Source organism: Phoenix dactylifera, chromosome 8 (genome assembly GCF_009389715.1).
Source record: "Phoenix dactylifera cultivar Barhee BC4 chromosome 8, palm_55x_up_171113_PBpolish2nd_filt_p, whole genome shotgun sequence".
NCBI classification, from domain to species: domain Eukaryota; kingdom Viridiplantae; phylum Streptophyta; class Magnoliopsida; order Arecales; family Arecaceae; genus Phoenix; species Phoenix dactylifera.
Window position 1 is genome coordinate 8,698,014 of NC_052399.1, and position 10,001 is coordinate 8,708,014.

Genomic DNA, 10,001 nt, shown 5'->3' on the forward strand with positions numbered 1-10,001 from the left:
TAGTGGTAACCTCTTGAACTCACACTGATCTCCAACCCCATCACCTTGGCGTAGTAGGTGTGGGACAATTCACCGTTTAAATGTCGTCGAGAGCACCGCCATAGGAGTCATGGGGCCTGACCCTCGCAGGATAAGAAAACACCAACCTAGTCTCAGGCTGGAATTTCACTAACCCAACCCAACCCAACCCACCCCCATTGTAATTTATAAACTAAACATAGGTTAGGTTAGCTGAGTTGCGTTGGCATATGTCTTGTTAATTAAACTAACTCGTGCTATATAGAAACTTTAAGATGGAAAAGTTATGAAATATTTTTATTAAATTAATATTTATTGAATTAAGGCCTGAATCATCTATAAATTTGAAGTATACACTTAAAAATGTTCTAATAAGATTAAAGACAACTTATACAAACATAAAAGTAATCTCTATGCAATATAGATAAGAAAATTTTTATTTCTTCATATATTAGTTTGGGTTAGGTTAAGTCAAATTATGTTGGGTTGGGTTGGGTTGTCTAAGCCAACCCTAAGTTAATCCTAAAACTTTCTTCTTTTTTTATTTATCATAACCCTATTGGAGATTGTGTTAGGGTTTTTCAGCCCAGGCCCATCCCAAGTTTATAATACCGCCCAATCTAATAAGCCAGTTGGGCAAGTTAGGGTTGTGCCAATCCAAGTTGCAACCCTGCCGACAATTAAATGGACGCGAGGGATTCAACCACTTTACCGGGTGCTCACATATCTTATCATCCCTATCTCAAGTAGATCGAAGCTTTTGTTGTAGAGAAAAAAAATATTAAAAGTTAATGTAAAAATAATTTAGAGAGTGGTCGCGGCCATGGATCAAATACCGTTTCCACAATCCACATCTGATGGCTTATTTCGCTTGCGAAGTTGCAGTTCCATTTCCCTCGCCACCAAGCCTATCCATCCAAACCACCCACAAACAGCTCGGCAAACGCCTCCATATGTCGCGCCGGGAGCGCCACCGATGCCTGCACCTCCCCCTCCTCCCTGCCGGCGACCAGCACCACCTCCCCGTCGTGGTTCATCGACACCAGCTCCACCCTCGCCAGCCTTCCCCACCCGAAGTCCGTCTCGTAGACCCGGAACCTCGGCGAGCCCACTACGATCACCGACCTCCCCTGCGGCAAACCCACATACTGGTCGAACCCCCCTCGCACTCCCTCAGCGGCTCCCAAACGGCCGCCAGGATAGCCCGCCCGATCCTCTCGCACGCCCAAGCGAGCCCGCCGGGCGGCAAGAGCTCCGACGCCGCGGCCTCCGCGGAGCACGCGCGGATGCAGTTCCCGGCGTAGGCCTCGTCGAGGGGCGGGTCGAAGCGCGCGCGGCAGTCGGCAGCCAAGAGGAGGGTGGTGGCCGCGTCGCCGGCGAGGGCTTTGGCGTGGGCGATGCAGAGCCAGACGTGGGCGGAGATGGCCACGCACGTGGATGGGGTCGGGATGGGGGAGTGGCTGATGTCTGTGCTTTGACGGACGGCTCGTTGCTTCAGGGATTGGATGTAAGCGGGGGCGAGAGTGAAGGTCCTTCGCCTGAGACGGAGGCGGTCTTGGATGGAAGGAGCAGTTGGGCTCGCAATCTTCTCATGTCATGCCAGAATAATTATTCACGTCAGTCATGCCAAAAATAATCGTTATAAAATCGAAAATATTGAGACTCGAGGGCAGCAAACCCTTGCCTGCGGGGATGAGGGGAAGAAAAAGAAGAGGGAGCGGGCGACGGAGGAGTCATTTTAATGCCACACTCATGGTCCCACTACATATTTTAATTAGCCAACTTGTAATCAAACCATGATAAGCAAATTCAAAATTGGCATGGATAGATTTAGATTATATATAAAAACCACCATTTTATTCATCTTTTTTTTTTTAAGAAAACACATTTTATATACCAGTAAACCTGGCAGGACAAATCGATCACTTAACAGAAGTGAAGGAAAGAAGAAATCAATACGAGTTAAAGATAAACGGATTTATTTATCTACGGTATGTACCATTGTCAATATGAATTTAATGTTAAAAAAATAAATTTAAATAAATCAACTAAGAACTCGTGTTGGATTGGCACAACAAAAATATAGATAAAAAATTTAGGGGTAGAGACCTCTGCCGCTCGTGGGGGGCTGGCGGAGGCCGGGAGGGGCGGGCTCACCCCCCCCCCCCCCAACAAAAAAAAAAAAGAAAAACCGATTTGAAAGAATTAGTTCAGTTCTAAAATCGGGTTGCTCCAAATCCGCGCACTCTCCAACTTTGTGAGCTCCTCGTGATGATGGATACTTTGTGACAAGTGTTTGTGGAAATTTCCAGTTATCATCTATTTTTCTGACTCACCTTGGGTAGCGCGGGCGCCATCCGTCTCAAGAACAGCCCGGCGACCTCGTCGCCGGTCGGGTGTCTAATAGCGGCCCGATCATGCCGCGGCGTGGGGCCCGGCGGATCCCCGCGCCCTCTGCACGCCGCTGCCCACGATTCCACGAACCGCCAGATCCCCTTCCCGTTCGTCACCGCATGGTGAGCGGCCAGCCCCACCGCCACCCCTCCGCCGGCGAACTCCGTCACCTGGACGGAGAGCACCGGCGCCGGCAGCTCCCGGACGCCGCCGAGGTCCGGTACGAGCTGGAGGAAAGTGTTGCGCGATGCTTGAAAGCACTCACTCTTCGATCGTACTATTCCCTTTCTGGATCCAAACTGCGGAAAGACAAATCGAGAAGAAGAAGTAGTAGAGAATAAAATCAAACAATCACAAAGACAATAATTTTACGTGGTTCACCCAATACGGGTTACGTCCACGGAGGCCACACACACAGATTTCAATATATTCAGCAAGGGTTACAATGATCTCTCTTCCTGTTGGAGATTGCACACCTAGGGCTTACAAGAGAGATAGGACTCCAAAAGAAACTCACTACGGCCGCTCTCATCTCACCTAGGGTTCACCAAAAAACCCTATTTATAGGTTTTCAACACATAAGGAAACTTTCCTACGAAAAACCCTAAGTCAAAAAACCCATCTTGCCATCGTTTCAATCAATCCCGTGATCAGGAGTCGACTCCTCACTTTCAGGGGTCGACTCCTGATAAGTTCGAGTCGACTCGGACATCCTCGGGTCGACTCCAAGTATCAGCACCGAAACTGGCACGTTCTGTCTTTCTGAGAGAGTCGACTCCTGCAGGGCTGGAGTCGACTCCTGCAGGGCTGGAGTCGACTCCTGCAGGACTGGAGTCGACTCCTGCAAGCAACCCAGAAAACTGCTCTCTGTTTCTTCACTGTGGCAGATGCGAGTCGACCCTCTCATCCCTGGGGTCGACTCAAGCTTCATAGGAGTCGACTCCAGCTCTGCAGGAGTCGACTCCATTCAGTTGGCACAGACTTTTTCAAGCAAACTTGAGCCGAATTCAATTTGCAGTCGTTTCGAGTTTCGAGGCACATTTTTCTCAACAATCTCCCACTTGCCGAGAAACAAGCCTGAAGCAACCGTAACCCCATCAGCAACATGATCTCCAATCATCCTCCATGTGTGTGAACCTCTGTCTTCACTTCTAGCTGTGAAGACCAACAGAAGATGCACATATGTGCAACTTCTCAAGAGTAACTACCTTTGTCAACATATCTGCTGGGTTGTCCATTGTATGTATCTTCTCTAGCCGGAAAAAATCTTCTTCGAGGAGTGACCGAATAAAGTGATATCTGATATCAATGTGTTTGGTCCTTGAGTGAAAAGCAGCATTCTTTGCCAAATGTATAGCACTCTGGCTGTCGCTATACAACTTCGCATCGCCTTGCTCCATGCCAAGCTCTTTCATCAAACCTTGTAACCAAACCATCTCCTTGCTCGCTTCAGTAAGAGCAACGTATTCGGCTTCGGTCGTAGACAATGCTACAATCTTCTGTGGTTTCGAAACCCATGAAACTGCAGCACTTCCCAGCGTGAACACATACCCAGTAGTACTCTTTCTGCCATCAATGTCTCCAGCCATGTCAGAATCCACGAAACCATATAGGCAAACATCAGGACCACCATAGCATAGTCCTAAGTCTCTGGTTTCTTTCAGATACCGCAATATCCACTTCACAGCTCTCCAATGCTCCTGGCCTGGATCGCTCATGTATCTGCTCACCACTCCCACTGCATGGGCAATATCCGGTCTCGTGCAAACCATGGCATACATAAGGCTTCCGACCGCTGATGAGTAGGGTACATACTTCATCTCATCTCGATCATCCTGCGTAGTCGGACACTCCTGCTTGGATAACTTGAAGTGTGCGCCCAGCGGAGTACTCACAGCTTTAGCCCCGTCCATATTGAACCGCTTCAGCACCTTATCAATGTACTCTGCTTGAGACAACTTCAACGTTTTAAGCTTCCTGTCCCTGCTGATACGCATCCCAAGGACTTTCTTGGCTTCACCCAAGTCCTTCATTGAAAACTCCTGGGATAATTGTTTCTTCAGTTTCACAATCTCTCCCATGTTGGCACTTGCCACCAACATATCATCTACATACAGAAGTAGAATGATATATGAGCTTTTCAATCCCTTAAAGTAGCAGCAATGATCACCATTACACCTCTGAAACTCATTCTTCAGCATAAACTGATCAAACTTTAAGTACCACTGACGAGGCGCTTGTTTCAACCCGTACAAACTTTTCTGAAGTCGGCACACCCAATCTTTCTTCCCCTTCACTACATATCCTTCTGGCTGCTTCATGTAGATTTCCTCTTCAAGGTCGCCATGTAAAAATGCAGTCTTGATGTCAAGCTGCTCAAGATGTAAGTCTTTGGCTGCCACTATGCTCAACACCATCCGGATAGTAGACATCTTCACAACTGGAGAAAAGATCTCGTCAAAATCAATGCCCTCCTTCTGCTGAAAACCCTTGACAACAAGTCTCGCTTTGAACCTCTCAGAACCATCTGGTTCAAGCTTTAGTCTGTATACCCACTTGTTGTGCAAAGCTCTCTTCCCCTTCGGAAGTGGAACCAAGTCCCACGTCCTGTTGGATGATAGGAAATCCATTTCATCATCCATGGCAAGCTTCCACTTGTCACTGGCTTCGACCTGTAAAGCCTCCTTATAGCTTTCTGGCTCACCACCATCCGTAAGCAACAAGTATTGTAGGGAGTCAGCATACCTAGACGGAGTTTTTCTGTTTCTTTTACCCTTGCGCAAAGCAATCGGGATATCAGCTGGCAGTTCTTCTTCTTGCTGTGCTTCTCCCACTGGCTCAGCAACTTCTTCATCGTCTCGAGACATTGTTTCATCATCCAGCTCTGCATATTCCGATTTTACAGCTTTGTCGCCTTGGCCCGTCTATTGCTGCAGGTCCTTGTACAGAACCTCTTCATTGAATACAATATTTCTGCTCCTGATGACTTTCCGATCTGTCGCATCCCAGAGTCGGTATCCAAAATCATCACCACCGTACCCAATGAATGTGCACTTCTTTGACTTTGCATCCAGCTTGGTTCGATTGTCTGCAGTATCGAGCACGTAAGAGATGCAACCAAAGGTACGCAAGTGAGATAGTTTCACCTCTTTCCCAGTCCATGCTTCCTCCGGCAGTCCAAGCTCCAATGCAACTGAAGGCCCTTTGTTGATCAGATACACTGCTGTACTGACCGCTTCCGCCCAAAAAATCTTCGGCAACCCCGCATGAAGCCTCATGCATCGTGCCCGCTCGTTGATGGTGCGGTTCATGCGTTCTGCAACGCCATTTTGCTGTGGCGTTCCTGGAACCGTCTTCAGTCTTCGAATTCCAGCTGAGGCACAAAAAACCTCAAACTCATCACTGCAGTATTCGCCCCCATTGTCAGACTTGAGACACTTCAATCTCTGACCTGTCTCATTCTCCACTAAAGCCTTCCACCTCTTGAACTTCTCAAATACATCGAATTTGTGCTTCAAGAAGTAGACCCATAGCTTTCGGGTAGCATCATCGATGAACGTGACATAGTACCTTGCTCCTGCATGAGAAGCCACTTGAGTTGGTCCCCACACGTCAGTATGTACGAGTTCCAACTTAGAATTTTTCTTGGTACTACCTCCTTTTGAAAAACTGACCTTCTTCTGCTTTGATAGTACACAATCTTCACAGAATTTCAAATCCACAGATTTCAGATCTCCCAGTTTTCCTTTAGTCATCATCACCTTCATCCCTTTCTGACTCATGTGGCCAAGTCTCATGTGCCATGTCCTTGCATCAACAGTCGGATTTGCAGTACTGACGGTGGAATCAGTATCAGCTGTCATGTATAGTGTTCCTGACCTTGCACCTCGAGCAATCACCAAGGCTCCCTTAGTGATCTTCCAAGCATCATCATTGAAGGTGGTCACAAACCCCAAATCCGACAACTGACTTACCGAAATCAGATTTCGAGCCAGTTTGGGTACATGTCGCACATCTTTCAGAGTTAAAGTCATCCCACTTGATGTCTTTATCTGAGCATCTCCCTTCCCTACGATGTTGCAACTGTTTCCATCACCAAGATACACCTTGCCGTGATCACCTGCAACATAGTTTGAGATGATTGCCTTGTTTCCAGTAGCATGGAACGAGGCACCTGAGTCGACTATCCACGACTCCGGATGAATATCACAGGAAAGTATCAGGGCATCATCTTCACTTGCAGTTTCGGCTAAATTAGCACTTGCTTTAGTGTCAGAACCACCATTGTTCTTCGACACTTTGCAGTCTTTTCTCAAGTGACCCTTCTGCCCACAATTCCAGCACTTTCCAAGAGGTCTAGACTTGTTTCTAGACTTGGATCGTCCACCCCTATTTCTGTCTCCCTTCTTTGAAGTCCTTCCACGTTCTTCAAAAGCCAGCGCGTTCCCAGATGAACTTGCTGATGGATCCAGGGTTTTCCTTCGAGCCTCTTCACTCAGAATAAGAGCTACCACTTCATCAAACCTCGCTGTAGTCTTTTCCGAAGAATTACTAACAGCCGTGATAAAGCCTTCCCAACTTTCAGGCATCTGACCTAGAAGAGCCCACGCCTTCACCTCATCAGTGAACGTGATCTTCACAGATTCCAATTGGGCACATAGGGTATTGAATTCACTCAAATGTGAATGAACACTCCCACTGTCTCTCATCTTCAAAGTGAATAATCGTCGAATCAGGAATACCTTGTTCGCTCCTGTTGGCTCATCATACATGGAAGCCAGTGTGTCCATCAAATCTTTTGCAGTCTTTACTTTGGATATATTGGCGAGGATCTCCGATGCCAAGGACAAACGGATAGCGGCGAGCGCCTTCTTATCAAGACGCTCCCACTTCTCCGACGGCATGTCTGTCGGCTTCGCTTCTTCTCCGCCCAGTGGTAGATCCAGATCCTTTGAGAGCAAGTAATCTTCCATCTGCATCTTCCACACACCAAAGTTCTGTCCGTTGAATTTCTCTATCCTCAATCTTCCTTCGTCAGCCATTGGAACACAGGGAACGTTGCTCTGATACCAGTTGTTGCGCGATGCTTGAAAGCACTCACCCTTCGATCGTACTATTCCCTTTCTGGATCCAAACTGCGGAAAGACAAATCGAGAAGAAGAAGTAGTAGAGAATAAAATCAAACAATCACAAAGACAATAATTTTACGTGGTTCACCCAATACGGGTTACGTCCACGGAGGCCACACACACAGATTTCAATATATTCAGCAAGGGTTACAATGATCTCTCTTCCTGTTGGAGATTGCACATCTAGGGCTTACAAGAGAGATAGGACTCCAAAAGAAACTCACTACGGCCGCTCTCATCTCACCTAGGGTTCACCAAAAAACCCTATTTATAGGTTTTCAACACATAAGAAAACTTCCCTACGAAAAACCCTAAGTCAAAAAACCCATCTTGCCATCGTTTCAATCAATCCCGTGATCAGGAGTCGACTCCTCACTTTCAGGGGTCGACTCCTGATAAGTTCGAGTCGACTCGGACATCCTCGGGTCGACTCCAAGTATCAGCACCGAAACTGGCACGTTCTGTCTTTCTGAGAGAGTCGACTCCTGCAGGGCTGGAGTCGACTCCTGCAGGACTGGAGTCGACTCCTGCAAGCAACCCAGAAAACTGCTCTCTGTTTCTTCACTGTGGCAGATGCGAGTCGACCCTCTCATCCCTGGGGTCGACTCAAGCTTCATAGGAGTCGACTCCAGATCTGCAGGAGTCGACTCCATTCAGTTGGCACAGACTTTTTCAAGCAAACTTGAGCCGAATTCAATTTGCAGTCGTTTCGAGTTTCGAGGCACATTTTTCTCAACAGAAAGACTCAAGGTCGTGGGTCTCGTCCTCGGCGAGGCGGCGGAGGTCGAGGTCCGACTCGGCCACGAGGAAGGCGACGCCGTCGGCGGCGGAGGCGGAGCAGTCGATGACGGCGTCGCCGGAGGCGGGGAGGTAGGTGAGGTTACCGCCGAAGGGGTGGAAGAGGGGGAGGGTTCGGGAGAGAGAGAACTTAAGGGAGTCGACGATGGAGGCGAAGGGGAGGGCGGCGTCGAGGTAAAGGAAGAACCGTTGGATCGGGGGGTAGGAGATCCAGTAGGTATCAAAGACGGAGAGCGGCACGGTGTCCCCCGGAGGAGGATAAGGACCTGGAGGGAGCGGGACGCGGGACACGTCAAGGATACGGACGCAAGGCATCCTCGGAAATGGGGACTGGTTCATAGAAGGCAGGGGCAAAATAATTGTTTTAGCTGGTTCTGGAACGGGCCTTCTTTTTAGATTTTTTTTTTTTTTTTTTTTGGGTCGCTCTCTGCTTTCATATCCCGGGCCTTCTTTTTAGATTTTTTTTTTTTGGTCGTTCTCTGCTTCCATATCCCCGGCCTTCTTCTTCTTTTTAGATTTTTTTTTTTTTTGGTCGCTCTCTGCTTCCATATCCCCGGCCTTCTTCTTCTTTTTAGATTTTTTTTTTTTGGCCGCTCTCTGCTTTCAGATCCCACACCGATCGATCTCTGTCTCTCACTCAAGAAATTATTGCTACTCTGGTACGTTATCAATTAATCTATTTTTCATTAAACAAAAAATATTTTTATTTTTTTATAATTTTTAAGAATATTTTATATTTTTTTATAATCTCATATTAATTCATCCTATCAATCCCCAATTAATACTCTCTGTCTCCGGCGATAAAGTAGTAAGGCATCAATATACAAGAATACTTTCAATAAAACCTTTGATACCATAAATTGTTTAAAGATTCTAGAAATACATTTATACAACCTTTCTAACCATCGGCATCAAATGGAATAATTCCGCACAAAGAATATGCAAACATGATTGACGCTTGAATATGCAAACACGAGTTCTGTCCCTGAGATCGTCTGTTCCAAGAACCACATATATCTACCACGCAATCTCTCAAATATCAAAACAAAAGTTGCAACAATTATTTTTGAGATAGTTCATTTTCTCGTTTCTGGCCCATCTGTGTCCTAAAAGCATTATTAACATACAAGAATAAGAAGACAATTTTTTTTTTTAATATGGATGTGCATCAAGTAATTATAAGTTTATAAAAAAGACTAAAAATACTTACTTGATGGGAGAATTGACAATGGATTCTTCAATAGGCCTTTTTTTGTTTGGGCAATTCCTTGAATCATTGTTTGTTCCACCACAATTCGGTACATGACATCTCCTTGGTTTCTTAGCAAGTTCAACTCCTCCAACTAGTCTTTTCCCGTTCGGACATGCCTTAGTTTTGGATGGCTCTAGATTTCGAATGGACTGACAATCATCATGATTTAATGACTCTACTGGGCAACTTTCAAATTCCAATATTAAATCATCGCCTATTGGCATGCCTCTAACAAGGTTTATAAGTTTTTGCAACTCTTTATTAGTACATCGTGCACGCCCTTTGGACTTGGAAGACTCTAAATGCAAAGTTGCAACATGAGATTGAAATGCTTGCTCCAAGTTGTCATCTCTCTTTCTTATGATATGACTGAATTTCAATATTACTGAGCTTTTACGTCTCCATCGTAT

General features: G+C 46.4%; 1 pseudogene; it reads right to left on the reverse strand.

The window, feature by feature from the left end:
* Window positions 1-728: 728 nt before the first annotated feature.
* LOC103721729 lies at window positions 729-8,773 on the reverse strand (annotated as a pseudogene).
* Between the last annotated feature and the right edge of the window lie 1,228 nt (window positions 8,774-10,001).